The sequence below is a fragment of the Pantherophis guttatus genome, chromosome 3 (genome assembly GCF_059756535.1).
Source record: "Pantherophis guttatus breed Tessera chromosome 3, ASM5975653v1, whole genome shotgun sequence".
NCBI lineage: Eukaryota > Metazoa > Chordata > Lepidosauria > Squamata > Colubridae > Pantherophis > Pantherophis guttatus.
Genome location: NC_142065.1, coordinates 177,544,666 through 177,566,656, shown reverse-complemented (window position 1 = coordinate 177,566,656; position 21,991 = coordinate 177,544,666). Strand labels below are relative to the sequence as shown.

The window sequence follows — 21,991 nt, the reverse complement described above, 5'->3', positions numbered from 1 at the left end:
TTAACAACTGTTTTGCTTAGTGATGAAAAATGGCTCAGTTGTGGCCATAAGTCAAGGACTACCCGTATTTCATTTATTTTATTTATTTATTATTTATTTTATTAGATTTCTATACCGCCCTACTCCCGAAGGACTCGGGGCAGTGCACAGCCAAACAATAAAAACACATACATACAAAATTTAAAAATAGAATAAAATCAAATTAAATAATTTTGGCCACGACAAATTTAAAACCCCAAACTTTTAAAACCAATTTAAAATTGAATATATAAAATACTAAAAGTTATTTAAAATTTTAAAAATCTCTTATAAAAGAGGGGGAAAATTAGGCCAGGCCGGCCTGGTGAAATAGTAAGGTCTTTAAGGTGCGGTGGAAGGTGCGCAGATCCGGAATCCTCCGTATCTCTGGGGGGAGCTAGTTCCAGATAGTAGGTGCCCCCACAGAGAAGGCTCTCCCCCTGGGGGCCGCCAGTCGGCATTGTTTGGCTGACGGCACCCGGAGGAGCCCCTCTCTATGGGAGTGTACCGGCCGGTGGGAGGCTATTGGTGGTAGTAGGCGGTCCTGCAAGTACCCAGGTCCTAAGCCATGGAGCGCTTTAAAGGTGGTAACCAGAACCTTGAAGCGCACCTGGAAGACCACCGGGAGCCAGTGCAGCTCGCGCAGGAGGGGTGTTACATGGGAATGCCATGTCGCTCCCATTACCACCCGTGCGGCCGCACTCTGCACCAGTTGGAGCCTCCGGGTGCTCCTCAAGGGGAGCCCCATGTAGAGAGCATTGCAGTAGTCCAGGCGGGAGGTGACAAGGGCATGAGTGACCGTGCGTAACGAGTCCCGATCCAGAAAGGGACGCAACTGGTGAATCAGGCGAACCTGATGAAAACTCCTCCCGGTCACGGCCGTCAAGTGCTCTTCTAAAGACAGCCGTGAATCCAGGAGGACGCCCAAGTTGCGAGCCCCCTCCGTGGGGCCAATGATTCACCCCCAATAGTCAGTGATGGCGTCAACTGACTATATCGGGACGTCGGAAACCACAGCCACTCGATCTTGGATGGGTTGAGCCTGAGCCTGTTCCTCCCCATCCAGATCCGTAGAGTCTCCAGGCACCGGGACATCACTTCAAGGGCATCGTTGGGGTGATCCGGGGTGGAGATGTACAGCTGAGTGTCGTCAGCATACTGATGGTACTCCACCCCGAAACCACGGATGATCTCGCCCAGTGGCTTCACATAAATGTTGAACAGGAGAGGCGAGAAGACCGACCCTTGCGGCACCCCACATATGAGGGGCCTTGGGGTCGACCTCTGTCCCCCTGTCAACACAGACTGCGACCGGTCAGAGAGAAAGGAGGAGAACCACCGCAACACAGTGCCTCCCACCCCCAACTCTTCCAACCGGTGCAGCATGATACCATGGTCGATGGTATCAAAAGCCGCTGAGAGATCTAACAGGACCAGGACAGAGGAGCACCCCCTGTCCCGAGCCCTCCAGAGATCATCAACCAACGTGACCAATGCCGTTTCCGTGCTATACCCGGGCCTGAAGCCCGACTGGAACGGATCCAGATACGTCGTTTCATCCAGGTACCGGGGAAACTGTCGTGCCACCACACTCTCAACAACAAAGCGAAGGTTGGAGACCGGACGATAATTTACCAACATTGCCGGGTCCAGGGAAGGCTTCTTGAGGAGAGGCTTCACCACCACCTCTTTCAAGGTGGCGGGAAAGTCACCCTCACCCAGCGAAGCGTTTATAATCCCCTGGAGCCAGACTCGTGTCACTTCCCGGGAAGCCAGTACTAACCAGGAAGGACATGGGTCCAATAAACAAGTGGTCACGTTCAGTCTACCCAGAATCCTGTCCATGTCCTCAGGGGTCACAGGATCAAACTCATCCCAGATAACATTCTCAAGACATGCCCCTGTCTCTCCCTCTGAGACTACCCAGTCGGAGTCCAAATCTTCCCGAATCTGAGTGATTTTGTCATACAGATACTGAACAAAATCCTCGGCTCTACCCTCCACTTAGTAGTGTTTTGGTCTCCAGTTTTAATACTAGCTATCTTGTAATCTTCTCCAATGCTGACATTCATACAATATATTTGATATATAAGTTAAACAGATACAGGGACACTATGCTTCCTTACCTCACTACATTTCTTATTATGGATCATTCTGTATTTTTTTTTTAACATTCCTGTTCATTTGGTATTTTCTCTCTCCCTATATACCTCTATTCTTTATAAAACTGTAAGCAAAACTTTGTTTGCATAAGAAATTAGTACATGGTACAATTTTTTTGCATGTTGTTTTACATCACGCTTTATGTGATGTACAGTCTCTGATCTTTTCCAATCTCTAGAGCATACAGTCTTGTTCTATATTTGTTGTTAGCACATTAACTTCATCTTTTCCTGCAGCTTTAAATAATTAAGTAAGTATTTTATTTGTTTCTGGAGCTTTTTTATTGGCTTGCTAGTCTATTGCAAATCATACCTCCCTTTCTAAAGGAGCTGAATATGTTCCCCATAAAATATTTCTGTTGTAGTGTAATTCTCATTGTAAAGGATTCCAAAATAGTCTTAATATTTGTAAAATGTCTTTGTTATTTATTTTCTTGAAAATATCTATTTTATTTCTCTTTCTACTTCTTCCATTGTTGCCAATTTTTGATGGTTCTTTTTCTTTGATGTTGAAAATCTGTATTCTATCATTATATATGGTCTACTTGTCACCTGAGACTTTAATCCTCCATCTTTATCTGGCAATCAGGATAGCAGTCTTAAATGATATTTAGAATTTTTCTCTTTGAAAATTTAGAATATGTTGGTTCTCAGAATGTCTCTTATATGTTCTCTTAGCTCCTCAGTTTCTCTTTTACATAGGTTAAATCTACTGAGTGTGTTCTTTACATGGATCTTACATTTTAATTGTATATCATCTTTTTTCAATAAGGAACTTAGTTTAATTAATTTTCTACTTGTAACGTTTTGTTTTGTTTTGTTTTTTGTTTTGTTTTGTTCATAATACCAGGTCTGAAAGTGCCTGGTTGAATGGATTTCACCTTTCCATCTGTTTCTTGTTATGTAATCAGTTTGATTCTCTTATTGTTCATCCAATGATGTCTAGGTATAAGATTTGTATTTATCTTGCTTAAAGCAGTTATTGCAAATATATGCAGACCAAATCTGTCTCTAATTTTTTCAATGTTTTTATTCCAATAGTACCATTTCTTTTTCTAGATGTTAAACTCAGCTTTTCTTGTATTTTCCCCTAACATTCTTCATCATTGTCCATCATTGTATCTATACAGAAGCATTAACTTGTAGAAGTTAATATGCAGGACATGAAACAAGAATGCTGATATGCAGGACATGAAACAAGAATGATCTTGCTATTTGTTGAGCTATAGCTCAGCACAATACTTAGCAAAGTCCTTTTAAAGTATCTGTTCCATTCCACAAAATAGATGCCCTAAAATTTAAATTGTCCTTGATTTATACTTCTCATATTCTATGTTCCAGTTGGATATATTCTTTGGGGGCAGGGGACCTATTTCAATACTGGTTCCATCAGCAACCAGACCTCTTTGTGGCTTTGAATTGGCCAAATCAGCTCCAGTTCTACTCATGAAAAATTGATGAAGTTCCTCCATAACTAGAGGATTGCTTTCTGACCTGAGAGTCTCATTCAATTAAATATTGCATCAAAGTGCAAGTAGTTGTATTAGAAACAATACAAAATGATTTTATTCTTCTCTGTTTTATTCTTTCTCTTGTCTTGAAGAATAATTTGGGGTTCCAACTCGAGCCAGGGTTGCATAAGAATAAATAAAAATGAGATCCAGACAGCTATGCGGAAAGAAGAAATATTTATTCCTAAAAGCAAAACGGTTTGGGGAAGGCTGCAGAGAAATGGGATACTGTAGCAGATTTTTTATAAGGGAAGCTTGTTTGGAGTGTCACATGCTGATTCTAGAGTGACACTTGAGGGGCATATTTGTGTATGTGTATGCAGGTATGTTTATTCTTGTGAACATGCAGTTCCTCTGGGAGACACAAGTTAATTAACTGTTTGTGTTTGCAGACCTTATTCTTTTGATATGTGGATTAGGTCTGGATAACTTATTTTGGGTGTTGGGGAAGTTTGCTAATTTGATTAACTTGGAAACACTGATTCTCAGACAATTGTGGATTCTGTTAATGTTTTAAGGGAAGATGGAAACAGTATAAAGAATAAAATATATTTGGATATAAAACTTCTCACATTCTTTCTCTTTCTCTTAGCTGAATTGGCTTTTTTTTTTTTATTTACATCTACACAGCCTCACTTTCATTATAAATTGCTTTCAGCTTCACCCCTTTCCTTTTAACATTATCCACAAGAGTAACCCTACCCAGACCTGATGCTTACTGACATCAGGGCCAGAACTGATGCTTACTGTCAGGGCTATTGAAATTCCTGAGCCCTCCCTTTAGATAAAAAATAGAGCATTTCCTAAAAGGAAATGCAATATTAAATACTCTGACAATAAGATATGAAAACCTATGATAAATTCGCTCATGTTACTTTCTGGAATTGGAATTTACTGGAATTAATGGGACTGGCAGGAGAGCAGACTTGCAGAGTTGGATATGAAATTCAAAGTTTAGTCTCTTCCCTAAGATTGTGTCCTACTGAGATTGTCATTAGCTGGCTTTCTTTCCCTTTCCTAACAAGGAATGGCCTTAGGCACACACACCTTGAACTGCATATCACCTATCTGTTAATCAGTCTGACTGCAGTGCAGCAACTTACATTATTAGTGAATTCAGCACTGATTGAAACCCTCTGGTGATCTTGATGCAGTACAACTTATTGTTTGCAGCACTTGTCTTCACCACATTATCACTGTGTGTATTTACTATTTGTCATTATAATTAAAGAGGCTAAAAGGACTGAGACATGGCGGGAGCAGGCAGAATTTAGATCCAAAATAATAAAGGAATGTCACTACTGGCATGCTATTTATAGAAGATAGTTTAAACATTTTTTTAAAAAAAAATTGCCACCTTTTGATGAAAAAGCATATGGCACCTATCTAATACACATGCTTTGAATTTCAAAGATATATTCTCTTATATATTCCTAAAGTTAGAAAAGAAGACTTCAGATACATGAAAGATAAACAGATACGATGGCAAAATTTTGGGGGTCAGTTCAGGGGTGAAATCTACTTACCTTCCTTACCGGTTCATAAGTGCACGCCCCACACACAGATGCTCTTGCTTCGCTCGTGCAGGTGGGTGGAGCCTTGTGCTGCCACCGCTACCGGTTTTCCGAACCACCTGCCACAATCGCCTCCAGATCGCCTGATCCAGTCTGAATCGGGAGCATTTCACCCCTGGGTTAGTTGCATAAAAGAGCCTAACAATACAGTTATTGTTCAATTTCTTAGTCGTGTTCGACTCTTTGTGATCCCATGGACCATAGCACACCAGTCCATCCTGTCTCACTGTCTCCCAGAGTTAACAATACAGTATGTGATACATTTGTGATAAAATGGCTTAAGTCCACAAAAACCTATGTTTCAACAAACATGTTACTCATGCGTTTCCCTTGAAGAACGAAATAACATCCAGTTAGTGGTTGGAAAGTCCATAAGTTGCTTCGTCCCTAGAGGTAACTTAATATATATGGAAGTTATTCATTAAACCTTTTAAAAACCTTCTTGTGATAGTGTTCAGTTTCATTAGACATAGTGGAGATTAAATAGATTTTCAGTTTCCCAAAGAGTGGAGTAGGGTGGCCATCACATGGAAATGCCACTTGTCACATCCTATACAATCTAATATGAAAACTGGTAAGTATTGTTTACATCAGAGCACTTTTGATGCTGTCACTAATACGATGTCCCCCTTTACCTGGTTTTGTTTGCAAGGTGAATTGTCAAGGAAAATCACCATCAGTAAATGTTGTATTTTAGTAGCACAGTAAACAGAATAATCCTAAAGAAAGATAGAGAAGCTACCCACTCTAGGTGGAGGGAAGGAAATACTTCTGCATTCTGAAATCTTGTAATTATGGATTCAGGTGGTCATGAATTCTATATAGAGAGTATTGTCTTTTTAAAAAGAGGATAAGCCTTTATTTAAAAGTGATTTCTATTTACAGGATTACCCAATATAAGGATACAGTAGCATACTAGGAAGGAAGCTCAGCTGCCTTGAAATTGCCTATTACAGCACCTGAACAAATGAATAGGTCATTGGATCAAAGCCTTCCCCACTACAGAAAGGTTCATTGCTGTTCTGTTTTTAGCAATTATTTCTGGAATCAGCAACTGCAAATCTATCTTGTCTTCTTTTGGAATAATGCACTCCCTCTCCTTTGGTGATGTGGAAATAACATGATTGAACATGATTCAACAAAATAATATTATATTTGTGCCAATATATTAGTGAAAATTGCTATTGATATACTTAAAATGTTCTTGGTCATCTTAATGAATAATAGTACATCGTGTATCATTAGCACTACAATTCAGTCTATTAATATACGGTCTAGTTGCTAAGATCTTATTCAGCTAGCAAAGCAGTTTGTCATATGGCTTCTTTAATGCATGCCACAGCACTCTTAGAAATATATGGGAATGGGTATTTGAAGTGTGGAAATGGGTTTTCTCTCAAGTTAGACTTCCCTGACACTGCATCATAAACTACCTAATCATGTTTTATTTAACCTAATGTCAGGGTCATCTGCATAGTGGATCAAAAAGTCAAGATGATGATCATGCAATTAAAGCTCTCTCCTTTTTAATGTGTGCCATCACCTTATATGTTTTGTGGAATCAGCCTGGAAGATTAGGTGATGGCCCAAGCCATGGTGCAAATCTAAAAACTTAGACTGAGTGAAGTATGGATAAACAGAAAATTCTATTCTACCACTGTAAAATGCATCAATCATATCATAAAAATATTAATATTCATTACCCAATTTATACTGATTGAGACGTAGTAAATATGATATATGCCATTAACTTATCTGGGTTGAAATGAAATATTGATTTATTAAGTTACAGTATATTAATCTAGTAAACAATGATTAGAGAAATAAAATATATAGAAACTTAAGCCTACTGTAATAAAAAGACAGAAGACCACAAACGGCAAACTATCTTTTTTGTCCAAATTGTCTTTGTACAAATACAGGATTCACAGGATATAGTCCTGATTAGGACTTTGTGTTTCTGTTTTCCAGCAATAGAACAGAGCAAAAAAGTTAAACTTTTTTGGACTTTTCTGCTTAATATAAATACAGGAAAATTTGTTAAATTCTTATTTCACTGGAGCCTAGCTGTTCAGCGTGAAATAGTGTCTTTAACCCTTTTCATGAGGATATCCTCAATCAGTAAACTTCCAGAAAAATGGTTTGCTGTGCTTGCATAAAATTATATATTTTTACAATCCATTTTCAGTGAAATCATTATAAGCAGTTCAATATTAACAAGCGCACCACAACTTTCCTGTTTTCTCAGGAAGTGGGCATGTTTACTCATTATCTTTGAAAAAACTGAACACTTGTGTTTTCAAGAGGGCAAGAATTGGTTGTTTCATATTTCACTCTTATTCTTAGGAACAGTATATTTCAGAACAAATTAGCAGATGACCAAGATTAGGATAATGCAAAAATGGTCTGTTTGCAAGAAAGCTAAGAAGACTATGCATAATAATTGTGGCAAGGTTTAAAATTTAATTATTCACAAAGTTATACATTTCCTCTGGAGGCAGAAAAGTAATACCAGTAAGTTTCTTCCATGCTTCATATGTTTAAAAATGGTTTTGAAACATATTTTTGCAAACTTTGCAACTATATTGTTCTTAAAACATTCTTAAAGCTTGCCTATAATAACAGAAGAATCTTACCAAGAGCTTTTGTGAGGCTGTTTGTAACACATATATTCTTTATTGGACAGATTATTGTTAAAACAATAATGCAAAAATAACAATAAGAGATAAATATAAGCTCTGCATCAATTAGAGAATTAAATATAATTGATTCCAATGAACATATCAATAAACAGATATCAATAAACATATCAATAAATAGAGCCTTGGTAGTACAGGGGTTTAAGGCACCCTGTTATTAAGCTTATTGAGATCAGCTGCCTGCAATTACTGCAGGGTTCGAATCTCGCCAAGGCTCAAGGTTGACTCAGCTTTCCATCCTTTCTAAGGTAGGTGAAATGAGGACCCAGTTTGTGGGGGCAATAAGCTGACTTTGTATAAATATACAAAAGGATGAAGGCTATTGCTGAGCACATTGTAAGCCGCCCTGAGTCTTCGGAGAAGGGCGGCATATAAATCAAATTAAAAAAAAAACAAAAAACAATTGATAATATTAATAGTGTGGTATATGATTGCACAGTATACCAATGCAGCGTATAAAAATGATTGAAATCACTTTCAAAATAAACCTCTTTGATATGCTCAAGTATTTGCAGGGAAATATGCTTTTAATTGAAAAAAAACCCCTTCTTTGAAATGTATTATTAGGCTTGTTGAAAAACAGTCTGTTATTTTGTCAAGTGTCTCAGCTAACAAGAATGTATCTTTCTTCAGATTGAATTATTACAGGGAGCTGGTATTTTAGAAAACACATATACAATTATGATCTAGATTCTTTTATTCTTTTCCACAATGATGTAAAATTCTTTTTTACTATAATGCAAGTAGTCTGTTGTGGCCCGTATGTGGCCTGTGTGGCTGGTGGCTGATTCGGACAGTGAGGAGGCTGGTATGGTGCTGCGCCAGCAGTCTATGCAGCTGGCACTCGAGTCGGACAATGAGGCTGGAGAAAATGTGGTACCAGAGGCGAGAATTCAGCCAGGGCCTTCAAAACCTCCAGAAGCTCCCTTAAGTGAAGAGGACGAAGAGGAGGAGCCTCTGCACGGGCGCGCAGAGCTGCCAAAAGGCAGGAGTGGTTCCTCAGGAGGAGGTCTCCTTGAAAGTAAGGCTTGGGGCTAATTGGCCACTCCCTTAGCCTATTTAAGGAGGAACACTGACTGAAGCAATTTTCAAGGAACAACTTTGTTCACTCTCCTTCGTGCCTTGATCTTAGTTCTTTGCAAATTGCTTCTGGGCTTTCTGCCAACCATAGTAAGATTAAGATTATTTATTCTTTGGATTCTTGTAGGCTGTTAAGAAAGTTAATTAACAGCCTTTGTTTGGAAAAAAAACTTATTTAATTTAGTAAACTAAGGTTTGTACAAACTTTGTGTGTGCTGCATTCTTTGGGGTCCGTAGCTGGGGCAAAACATAGTCCTTGACTTACAACCACAATAAAGCCCAAAATTTCTTTTGAAAAGTGGGACAGTGGTTAAATGAATCATTGATATTTTTATAGCCTTTTTTTGTACTCAATTTTAGATTTTGCTATATATACATTATACCTTGTTAATATTTTTTCATAATTAAACTGGGGGTAAAATCAAATACAATAGTAGTGAATCTTGTTCTGAAATTTAAAAAGGCTGCTTTTAGTATATTGTGGGTAATGATAGCTAGTAAAACAATTTCTATTTTAACTACAACTTCAATTAAGTAGTTTGCAAGTGTTTTATAAAGTTTCATGAGTTAATAGAAAATGCAATAAAATTTTGCTTTGTTATTATTATTAGTTTTATTTCTACTTTATATATCTGAAAACCTTTTTCTTTTTTTTATAACAGAGAAAAGAGGGTTGATAGGGTTACATTACCTTATTAATACTAAAATACCATTTCTATTTTACATAATTTAACACAGCAAACTATAAAAAGGTGAAAACCGCAACCCCTAGGCATGTGTTTAAAACATCCTCATTTAGATGCTAATTTTGATTCTTGGTATATGGCTTGGTAGTTGGGGAAAAAAAGCATTAACAAAGGGATAGATTACTTAAAAGGCATTATTAGGCAAATATGTATGAATTTTCTAATGCTGAATGGCCTTTTATGACTGAATACAGCTATTACATAGAATAACACTGACACATTTGTTTTAAAAGAAAAGTAAAAATACTAGATTTTTACAGAAGAGAAACAATAATTAAATAAACAAAGCATCATGGGGTAACAAATAACAATAGAAACAACCTCACTTTCTTAAACTGCTAACACATCATATGGTCTGCTACCAATCAGCATTCTCAGTAAATAGTGGGACATATCTAATGTTTAGTAAATAACTGATGTTATGGACTTTACAATGCCAAAATTAACATGTATATAATTACACAACATTGGCAAAAGAGTGAGATGAAGAACACAATTGCCTCCTGCTGAAATCATACTCAGGACCATGAGGAAAAAAATAACCATTAAAAATTAAAACTCTTTGGATAGAAAAAGTAGGTTGTGCTGAATTAAGCCTATGGCTGTTTTAGATTGGGGGTGAGGGAGACAGAGAGAGGGAATTGGGATCTATTTATAGCTCCTGGGCCAGCTTCAGAAATAGGTTTTTAAGTTCAAAGGCATTTAAACATTATTTTGAGACTTTGCAGTAGGCAACTATCAATACGGTTGGAAATTACTTTGGGAGACTATACACATGGAGCTCAAGCTTCCTTCTGTCAAAGCTGGTCCTCTTAACAAAAAAATCTTTCAGTGGCAATCCAGGGACAAGGATTGCCTCATTTTAACCCACTTCAACTCTTAGTTAACTGAAGTATGATTACAATCACTGTCATTCTGTTGTATACCAATCGATGATCTGTAATTTACATTTATTTTTTCTCTTAAATTGTATTAGACCAGGGGTGTCAAACTCGTGTCGTCACGGCAGCATCACGTGACATATCAGGACTTCCCCCCTTCACTAAACCGGACATGGGCGTGGCCAGTGCATGATGCCTCCGGCCCGCGGGCCGCAAGTTTGACAGCCCTGTATTAGATCCACCTGTTCCTTATAGAAAATGTTAATTAAAAAATATCTTCCAATAGGAAGTTTCCTTCAATGGGATAAAATACAATACCCATTCCCAAATAGTTGTGATGGTTAGGATTGTTAGAGTAATACATACAAGGCACCAGGTTTCTAAGGCGGGAGAAATAATTCTTCCCCAGTTGGTGACCAGGTAGCCCAGGGGCACACACCTGAATCTTGGTAAGAGAGTCAGCACTTGCAGGGTTTTTGACTCTGGCTCTGCTAACTTGGGCTTGGGGCTCCTAGCCTACAGTCTCACTCCAAAGCCAAGTGCAGCCTTCAGACCATTGACTTACAGAGCTTTAATGGTTAGCCATGCAACCAAACACCAACACCTGGGGCAATACCAGCTAGCAATGAAGTCAAATTAAATGAGAAGAATGAAAATTAAATTTAAATAAAGTTGTTAATCTTGACAAATGCTTCATGTCCAAGAGCACTGCAAAAGATGGAATAATTCTGTTTCCTTTCACAGACTTCCCCCCCATCTTTTCGGCTGGGCTACAGCCTAGACAGGAGGTCATTAATTTTCTCCACTCAGTCACCTCTCCCTCTGGAATTAATAAGGCTGCTTATTAATCAGTGACTTCTAGGCCTCTCTTTGCAGAAGAAAGTGGTGAGAGAGAAGAGCTTCTATTTATGCCATTAACTTTCATTGACAAATAAAGGCTGCTCTGCCTGCTGGGCTGTCACTTAAGATACTTGGCTACAGCTGAGCCACTGGTACATTTGATATTTTATGGGGTGACAAAAAGAGGGAAAAGGTTAAGTGTGGACTATGCAGTACACATACAATACAGAATTTAGCTGCATGCAGCGAATATGTTCTTTGCCTGGAATCACTCTTCAGATGTCACTTATCCCACATTGCACAATAAGCATCTGTTCCAAAAGAATCTTGCACAGCTGTAAGCAAGTTTGAGATTAAAACTGTAGGGGGCACACCATGTTTTCACAGATGGTCATGCACTAGCATCTTTTATATTCTTTGATAGCCACCAAAGCACTCTTTCTAAATCTCAGTGCTAATTTCTTTTACTTTTCTTTTTAACCAGTATCAGCAGGGCTGAGTGCTTTACAATTGCTTATTTAGTAAGAAAAAGACTTTTCGGTAATAGACAAAGCCATTGTTGTCCCCTTGCTCCACATTTTTAAATTTTACAGGGAAGTTTATTTACCATACGGTCTGACTTCCCTTCACTACTTGATTAGTCCCTGATTTTTTTAATTCCATTCATCTTGTTGTTTTAATAGAGTATAATCTCTTTCCAGAGGCATCGGTATCCTCAAGATGTTTGGCTTTCTCACTGTACTGGATAAAATTAAATAGATACAGAAGGAAAAGAAGAGAAGATGTCATATTGTTTTATTTTAAAAATATTTAATCATATCAGGATAAAACACATGGGGCACACGGGAGTTTCATTAATTGCCTTTGATGAAGATCCAGAATCAGTATTTCTGTAGGTGCTCCAGTGATGGTGGTACTCCTTAAAAGGTATCATTCTGCAGACGGACAATTCCTAATTCAGTGGTAGAGAAGGGGATGCGTTGCATGCAGGAAATTCCATTTTAGGGAAATAAAAGGTCTGTAAAATTGCCTCATTTGTAGCATATTAGGATCATCAAATTATTATTCTTTCCTCACCTGTCAAGGTTGCCTTGGACACCTGTTTTGATTCTCCCTGGAACCTGATGCACTTCCCTGTAACTAGAATTTGACTTGAACATTTCTTTATTGACTTTAACTTTTCTTTATTGCACCAATGATAACCTAAATGAGATGATGTTCTGCTTCCTCCAATGTGTGAATAACATGTGGTTAAATCTGGGGTTTCTTTCTGCTGCCTGTCATTGCCAAGGACTTGTGGCTGTTCTTTTCAAATTTTATCTTTATGGTACCTTGACCTGTGTCCATAATGAACTTTTCAGTTAATCAGATTATTATATACATAACAATGCGAAATCACTGCTGGCAGTTCTTTAGCTGAAGTTGACCTTCATACACATTGAGTTCTTCCAAAGAACCTAGGATGGCATAATGTATCAGCGTAGTATATGTGTGGATCCAAGGACTGTGGCCTTTTGTAACTGACCGATGGAAACTTTGTCAGTGTGCAGATTGCCTAAGTGCTGTCCAAGATTTTTTTGTGTCCTGATAATCACCATGGCTGCTTTATGCCATAATCTTTTAATTTCAATTTTCAGAACTTGATAAGTTGTGATCTTCTACAATCCTTTGTCTTCTATTCTACTATCCCCTGGTGTTGGCCCCATTAATTATCCACACTTTCTATTTTTCAATCACAGTTATATCTGGCATATTATGAGCTAAGACTTTATCAGTTTGTATTTGGAAACCCCACAATATTTTAACCTGCTAATTTTTGACTATTTTTTCAAATATATATTCCCACAAAGTTAAACTTGGAGTAGGTTGGGCTTGGATTGCTCCTAATCCTTATGAACCAATGAAGCTCATAGACACACACTTCTGTGATATACTGGCCACTTCATTGCTCATTGTTGATTATCAGACTAACTGTAGGTCAGTGATATGCAGGGAAATTTGTAAAGGCCCCTGTTGAAAAGCAAACATAGGGATTGTTTTGAATGATCAAACCTCTAACCATGCAACATATAAAAACCAATGGAAGCATCGACACTGCTGTAGTCACCTTCTTGATGATTATTATTTTTACCATACTCTGCAGACTCCCTTGCTCCTGCTGAAACTCTAGAAAGCCACATTGAGATAATTTTTGATTCACAAATCGTGCTGCTTTAAGCTGTATACAAAGGCCAGGAAAGGAATCAATCAATCAATAATTTTAACCATGGTTTGTTGAACCATTGTTTGTAAGCTTCCCAGAGCCACTGAAAGTGAAAGGACAGTCATATAAATCCAAACAAACACACCAAAACAAAAAGCCCCAGTTGGCTGGAGTCCTATATCATACAAAGTCAAAACTACACTATATCAACAGAATTGGACTAGATAAATCACATATCTATTTGGTAATTTCCTACTCTCCGTTAGCTTTCTACCTTTCAAGTAAATTTGTTCTTTTGGGGGGAATTCTGCCTTTTCTAATTTGACCTCTAGAGTCAATTGACATCCACCACTGGAAATCCTAATCCATTATTCCAAATGTACGCATACAACAAAAGAGGAACAAGAGTGATCCATTTGTTCTATTTCTCCTCCTCCTCCTTCTCAATTTATAGGAAACTTTAATCATTAGCATGCAATAAATTTTGCCAGACAGGACAGAAATTGGTGGAGTTTTGTAATTACATAAGCTAGAACATCCTGCTGATTCATTATGGCAAAGGACTGAAAATGCAGTCTGGTGTACTTCAACTTTATTTTAGTCAAGAGTTAGAGGTCACTATTTCCATTCCTTGAGCATTGGAACATATGGAAATGTTTCTTCTATGAATCTTGCCTATTCTTGGTTTTGGGAACATTTTCCTGTTAAAAGCATCACATTGAGGCTTGCTTTCTCCCCTAAACTTACTCTTTAAAATGAAAGGGAAAAGAAATTGTTAGTTTCATATTGATTCTTGTCTCTTCTCATTCATTCATTCATTCATTCATTCATTCATTCTTTCTTTCTTTCTTTCTTTCTTTCTTTCATTTTCTATAGCCCAATTCAACCAACTGACTCTGGGAAGCTTATAATTCTAAAATTATAAAACAATTAAAAACATTAAAGCAATAAAAACAAAATAAATAAGTATAAATAGCACTCATGATAGCTAATCAACTGATAGTAAGGCCAAATAAAAGGTCCTTAACATTTTCCAAGCCCCATAACCAAGTCCTTAAAGCTTTGCGAAAAGGGTTGAGGGGGAGAATATTCCATAAGTCAGGGGCTACAGCAAAAAAAAAAAACCCTGTCTAGTTCCCATCAGTCGACACTCTTTTGCTGAGATGATCTGCCATATGCCCAATCTTTTGGATCAGATTGGATGAGCAGAAACTCTTAGAAAATGACAGTCCTTCAGGTAACCCAGTCCCAAGTCATATAGGGCTTTAAAAGTGACAACCAGCACCTTGAATTGCAGCCAGAAACACACCAACAGCCAGGGTAAGTCACAGAGAAGTGGTGTTACATGTGCCATGTAGCTGGCATGATTTTAGCCATGCAGACGCATTTTGCCCCAGTTGAAGTTTCCAAATGATCTTCAAGGACACTGTAAAGTGTGCTACAGTAATCTAAATGGGAGGTTACAAGTGATTTGATTTTATCAGAAGGTTGTCTTTAACTGTACCCCCATTTGCCTGCTTCCTAGGGCTGGAAGAAAGTAACAAGTCCAAAGTCATCCACTTGGCTTTGAGACGAAGAGAGACTGGAACTCCCAGTTTCTAATTTGTTGTCTTAATCACTACACCAAACTAGGATTTTAATTGGACATCTTTGTGTGTGTTCTTTCAAGTTAGTTTTTGACTCCTGGAGACTACCTTGGCCCTCACAGTTTTCTTGGCACACTTTTTCAGTAATGGTTTCCCTGAGCAGAGGGTTGGACTAGAACACCTCCAAGGTCTCTTCCATTATTCTGTTATTGCTTCCTTCAAAAAGCTGAAAGAGACTCTCTGGCCCAAGGTCACTCAATTGGCTTTGTGTCTAAGGCAGGACTAGAATTCAGGTTCTTCCAGTTTCTAGCCTGGTGTCTTAACCACTATACCAAACAGACTCTTAATTGGAGTTAGGAGCATTTAAAAACACTATGTTGCCTTGAATAAATTAAAGACCCCATCAGTTCATCTAATTCTATTCTAGAATTTGGATTTAACACTGAGTGGAATGTTCTCTACATAAAACAATACATTTATAAACCTTGGTATACTATATTATATTAATAATATTAACAATCATAGGATGTATCATGCAGTGTGAGTAAGTTTCCACTGACCTTTGAAATCCATGAGGTATGATGTGATGTGAGGTGGCTACTTCAAACGCAACAGACTCTTTTCTCTTTTTATCTCCAAAGGCAATTTTGTAGTAACCAGACCCCAACATTAACCTTGGCTTGGTCCTTTCGAAATGTTTGAAGAAGAGAGAGCTGCAAGTGATATTTTGGCATAGGAAATCTTGCTTTTAAAGAGAGAATAACTAGCTGAATCAATCCTGTTACTTCTTTAATGTGTGAAAAATCAGTCTTTTGAAGTCATAATGGAAGATACAATATTGCACTCTGGCACTAGGAAGATTCATGTTTTGCAAGATGTAATTTAAATCTTGACACATACAAAATAATAGTTCCAATACTCTCTTTTAGCATCAACTTTTTACATTTTGGCATTGACAATTTAGTTTAATTCTTTTTTTCTTTTTCTTTTTTTTAGGATTTCTGTAGTTTATTAACTTTTCTCTCTGAATAATTTAAAACAGAGATGGGCAAAATGATTCCCCATAGTACCAGACAGCATAGTCAGACATAAGAGTAGTTATTCTAACAATTTCATGGGCACAGGTGTTCTTATCTTGGTATGGGAGCTCAAATTATGATATTAAATAATGGTAGCAGCAGTTTTAAAAAGTACTTTTAAGTATGTAACATGATTGTTCATTGAAAGAGTAAAAAAAAAAAAAAATCCCAAACCACTTTTCTCCCTAAATGTAAATAATATGTCATTTTGTGTGATGACTGCATATGCAAAAATAGATGCTTATTTTACAGTATTATTCAAGTCTTGTGGTTTCAAAGGATTCTTCCTTGCTTATAGCTGTGCTGTGGAAAAGCTCTCATTAATATTCATTAGGCTAATATACAGGGGGAAAAACTCAGACAAAATGCTGCTTCTTATAAGAAGGAAGCTATTAAGGTGACAATTTCAGCAGATCACAGAGCACCACAAGGACAGTAGGAAAGGCACAAAATTATACCTTGTTGGTATTTGCAACAGATTTTCCTTGTTTGACCTAAGCAGGGAGGGTGTACACAACTTCCTTTGAAAATAAGCAACCACTGTTCAGAACATAACAAGCCCTATAGCTAAAAGAGGAAATTTCTCCCCATCTTCATTCAAGTTACTATTTTTTTGTCTTTAAAGCACAAAATGGGCTCCCTGCAAACCTGCTCCACATAGTTTATGATTATAACCTTTATAGGGAATACAGAGATAGTGGTACAATACGCCGAACACTGTTTCATGTCTATTCTCAGTCTTTTCACTGGCAGCCAACTACTTGCTTTTGGTGTATCTTTGTCTCTCTATACATCAGGTTCAATGGCTTATCTGAATAGTTTACCATATGATTCTCTGATGTATTTAGAAGACCAAATGTAATTCTAAATATCTATTGTCTTAACGAAATATGCCAGGGATGACATGTGGGAGTTTTCAACAGGGTGACTGACCTAAAAGCAATTCTAGCAGAAGGGGAGCTCCTGTGTGTATAAGCAGTTTCTCTCATCTAGAATAATGCTCCATGTATCTGATGAAGTGAAACAGGGGTGTCAAACCCGTAGCCTGTGGGCTGGATGCGTCATGCGTTGGCCACGCCCATGCCCGGTTTAGCGATGGGGAAAAAAGTCACAATATGTCACGTGACAACACCGTGGCGATGCAAGTTTGACACCCCTGAAGTGGAATGTATGATATTTTATCTTTATAAAGGACTTACCCAAAAGGAACATGAGCCAGAATTGTAAGCTACACCCTTCTCTAATGAAACAAAACAAAATAGAAATGTTTAAACTGCCACAAAGCTACTACTTCCACTGTAAGATTCAACATGGTTTGAATAAATCCACCCATCTTAATATGGACACTTATACAACCTTATTTATTTATTTATTTATTTATTTATTTATTTATTTATTATTTTATTTATATTATTTTATTTATTTTGTTCAATTTATATACCGCCCTACTCCCGAAGGACTCAGGGTGATGAACAGCCACAAGATAAAAATACATCATACAAAAGTTAAAAACCAATTAAAAGTACATTAAACAATTTTGGCCCAAAAAAAAACGAATTTTAAAACACCCAATTTGTATAAAACTTAAAAGCAAATTAAAAGGGAGAGTCAAGCCAGTCCAGCCTGCTGAAATAAAAATGTTTTGAGGGCGCGGTGGAAAGTGCATAAATCTGGGATCCTCCGTATCTCTGGGGGGAGCTCATTCCAGATGGCAGGTGTCCCCACAGAGAAGACTCTCCCCCTGGGGACCACCAGTCAACACTGTTTGGCCGACAGCACCCTGAGGAGCCCCTCTCTATGGGAGCGTACTAATCGGTGAGAGGCTACTGGTGGCAGAAGGCGGTCTCGTAAGTATCCTGGTCCTAAGCCATGGAGCACTCTAAAGGTGGTGACCAAAACCTTGAAGTGCACTCAGAAGACCACCGGAAGCCAGTGCAGCTCATGCAGCAGGGGAGTCACATGGGAGCACCACGTGACTCCCATAACCACCTGCGCGGCTGCATTCTGGACCAGCTGGAGTCTCTGGGTGATCCTCAAGGGGAGCACCATGTAGAGAGCATTACAGTAGTCCAGGCGTGAGGTGACGAGGGCATGAGTGACCGTACGTAACGAGTCCCGATCCAGGAAGGGACGCAACTGGCGAATCAGGCGAACCTGATAAAAAGTCCTCCCGAACACAGCTGTCAAATGCTCTTCTAAAGACAGCCTTGAGTCCAGGAAAACACCCAAGTTGCGAGCCCTATCCATGGGGGCCAATGACTCACCCCCAATAGTCAGCGATGGCACCAACTGACTATATCGGGACGTTGGAAACCACAGCCACTCAGTCTTGGATGGGTTGAGTCTGAGTCTGTTTCTCCCCATCCAGATCCGCACAGCCTCCAGGCACCGGGACATCACTTCAAGGGCATCATTGGGGTGATCCGGGGTGGAGATGTACAGCTGAGTGTCATCAGCATACTGGTGGTACTTCACCCCGAAACCACGGATGATCTCGCCCAGCGGCTTCACATAAATGTTGAACAGAAGGGGCAAGAGGACCAATCCTTGTGGCACCCCACATACAAGGGGCCTCGGGGTCGACATCTGCCCCCCTGTCAACACAGACTGCGTACAGTCAGAGAGGAAGGAGGAGAACCACCGTAAAATGGTGTCCCCCACTCCCAACCCCTCTAGCTGACGCAGCATGATACCATGATCGATGGTATCAAAAGCTGCTGAGAGGTCTAGAAGAACCAGGACAGAGAAGCAACCCCTGTCCCGAGCCCTCCAGAAATCATCAACCAATGTGACTAATGCCGTTTCCATGCTGTACCCAGGCCTGAAGCCTGACTGGAACATAAATAAACTATGTTTGTTTGTTTGTTTGTTTGTTTGTTTGTTTGTTTGTTTGTTTGTTTAGTGCATGGCAATGTTACATTAGCCAGGAGACTGGCTACAGTGTGAGAACAAAGTAATTATTTGGCTGCCAATGAATTGTTAGTCCATTCAGTTCATGCATGTGCGCTATCCAGAGTGCACCACAGAGGACAGATTAGCTCCATACTCTGAAAGGTTCAACAGTGTTCTGCAGTGACATTTCAGGCTTCTCCCTCCACTGATGTCATCGCACACTTGGGCTTTGCATTGGGAAAGGTCTGACACTAATTGGATTTACTCTATTGCATGAAACGCTATTATTTTCCCACCAAAATGGTACCTATTGACCTACTTGCATTTAACATGCTTTCAAACTTCTAGGTTGGCAGAAACTGAAGGAAATGATAGGACCTCACTCTGCCACTCAATGCTAGGGGCTGCCACTGGAGGACACACAGAATACTATTGAACATAGGATTTGTTTTATCAATGGTTGGATAACAGAGGTAGAAATTAGGATTTAAAAAACTATGTAAGCAACTGATTTAGGCAGTACGCTGTTCACTAAGCACTTATTGTATGTAAATATATATACATGTATAAACATCCTTACTGAGATGAGTGAATTTGCTCAATTTTCTCAAAAACAGATTGTTGAACCAAAGAGATGCATTGAATTTTTCCAGACTTTACTTCTCTATTACTCAGCTGACTAGACATCTGTTTTTCATCTTTGATACTGAATCTTGGTTGTTTTATATATTATTATTAGATTTTTGGCCTGCCTTATTGCTTTATAAGTAACTCATTGTACGCATTTTAAGCCGCCCTGAGTCTCTGGAGAAGGGCGGCATATAAATAAATAAATAAATTTTTAAAAAACCTCAAGGCAGCAACGTAATACTCCTTTCCCCTTCTTTTTCCATGACAACAACCCTGTGTGGTAGATGGTACTGAGAGAGAATGACTGGTCCAAAGAAAAAGTATTCCAGCAAATGGAGTAGAGTGGAGTAGAAAGGTCTAGGTGTTGTTTTCCGTTATTTTATGTTAATCTATATATCAGACTCCTCTCCAGTCTTTCAATGTACTACTTTCTGTGTGACCAAAGCAGTTTTATGTATGGTTTTATATATTGATATGATTCCATCAAATTTAATCAGTCTTCAAGCTTAATCTATGTTTATAAGAGCCCAGTCCATTTATCACCATTATGCTCCAGAGTTTGCAAAGTTTTGGTGCAAGAATGCAAGGATCCAATGCCTGTTCATCCTCATTTATCTGCTTTAGCAATAGTTTAGCAATATTTGGTTTGTTTAAATACTTACATATCTCACCTTTTATTTATACTATCAATATGGAAATTTCAAATTCCACTTGCTTATCTCCTTGATTCATAAGACATACAATTGAACCATCAACTCTCATTTTTGTGCAACCTTCTATTTACCCCAAGTTAATGTACTCTACTAATCTTATGTATAAGTATTCAGATTTAGAAAGACCTCATGTAATGCATATCTGAGGAAGAGACAAAACTTTCTACCAAAAGGTAATGTAGACTTAAATATGCATATATTCATCTTGGTAAAAATGCAGGCATAGAGACTATTTTTCATTTCAATAGCGAGATATTGCACTCTTTATACTACCAAACATTTGAGGTGAGTGGATTGCAAAAGTGAGATTATAATTGGCAGTAGGGACACTGAAAATGGGGATCTATTAGGATCACTGGGATTGGAGTGATTAAAACCATTTTGTCCTTCCAATACAAGTTTCATTTCAAACACAGTATTGTCACTACAGTTTTTCCAGACCACCCTTTGCTACATAGCAGATTTTTGTTTAAACAAAATTTCCTCATCATCTAGAAGATACCAGTACAGTTTAGTATATTGTTTGGGGCCTATTTGTTATTTAAATGTATTTTTTATGCTGCAAAATGTCAGATTTGTGCTGACAATATTATCCTATTAACAGAATTTGAATGATTCAAAAATTCCCTCTGCAAATAATTTCCAAAAATTCATTCCTTCAGACTCTTAATCAACTATACTTCTTCAAACAAGTTACAATATATTTAGTCACCTAGCTAACTTCCAAAGGTCAAATAGATGGTTTGAGGTGAGTCAAAGCCAGCATTCGGCAATTTATTCTAGGGGTTTGCCAATCCTGGAACTCATACGTATTTAGATAAAATGGGTAAAGGATGTGCAGATAGGTCACAAGGATTATTTCTGATTGACCAATGTGGAAGACAACAAGGACAATTATGGATGTATGTCATAATAAACAAACATCTAAGAATTCCTCTCCTATAGAAACAGATGGAACATAGTGATATAAATGTCAGAAAGGTTTTGATGAGAGTTATGCCATGACAGCATGGGCTTGGATAAAGGCATAAGCACTCTGAAAGGGTACCATTGTTCCTGATAACAGCATTGTAACAATAATATTTTTCTACCATCTACTTGATGGATGATCAGGTGGGAGTAGAAGAAAATGGGTAAGACTGCCTGAGGCTGTGTATATGCAGAAAAGATACTGTAGACTACTGATGGCCTATATACGGCCAATTAGGAGGAAATAATATAGGGAGAATTATGCTTCAGATAAAAGAAGAATAGAAAGAGAAACATTTCCCTTGCCCATGTTGCATTCTAAATGTTTCTATATATACCCTGATTTCCCTTATGTTTAGAACGCATGGCCACCATTTCTTCCATTTATCTCAAACATCAGTGCTTAAT

At 38.3% G+C, this 21,991-nt stretch overlaps 1 long non-coding RNA gene across 5 annotated transcripts in view; it reads right to left on the bottom strand.

The window, feature by feature from the left end:
* Nucleotides 1-21,991, bottom strand: part of LOC117672842 (uncharacterized) — a 63,597-nt gene that overhangs the window by 18,389 nt on the left and 23,217 nt on the right. For 2 of the 5 annotated variants that reach the window (XR_004593390.3, XR_004593388.3), the window contains one exon: nt 15,842-16,013. This is a non-coding gene — a long non-coding RNA (uncharacterized LOC117672842). Of the gene's footprint in view, nt 1-12,395; nt 12,464-14,291; nt 14,463-15,841; nt 16,014-21,991 lie in introns of those variants that run through there. The other 3 variants (XR_004593392.2, XR_004593393.2, XR_004593391.2) reach the window with 3 other exon arrangements.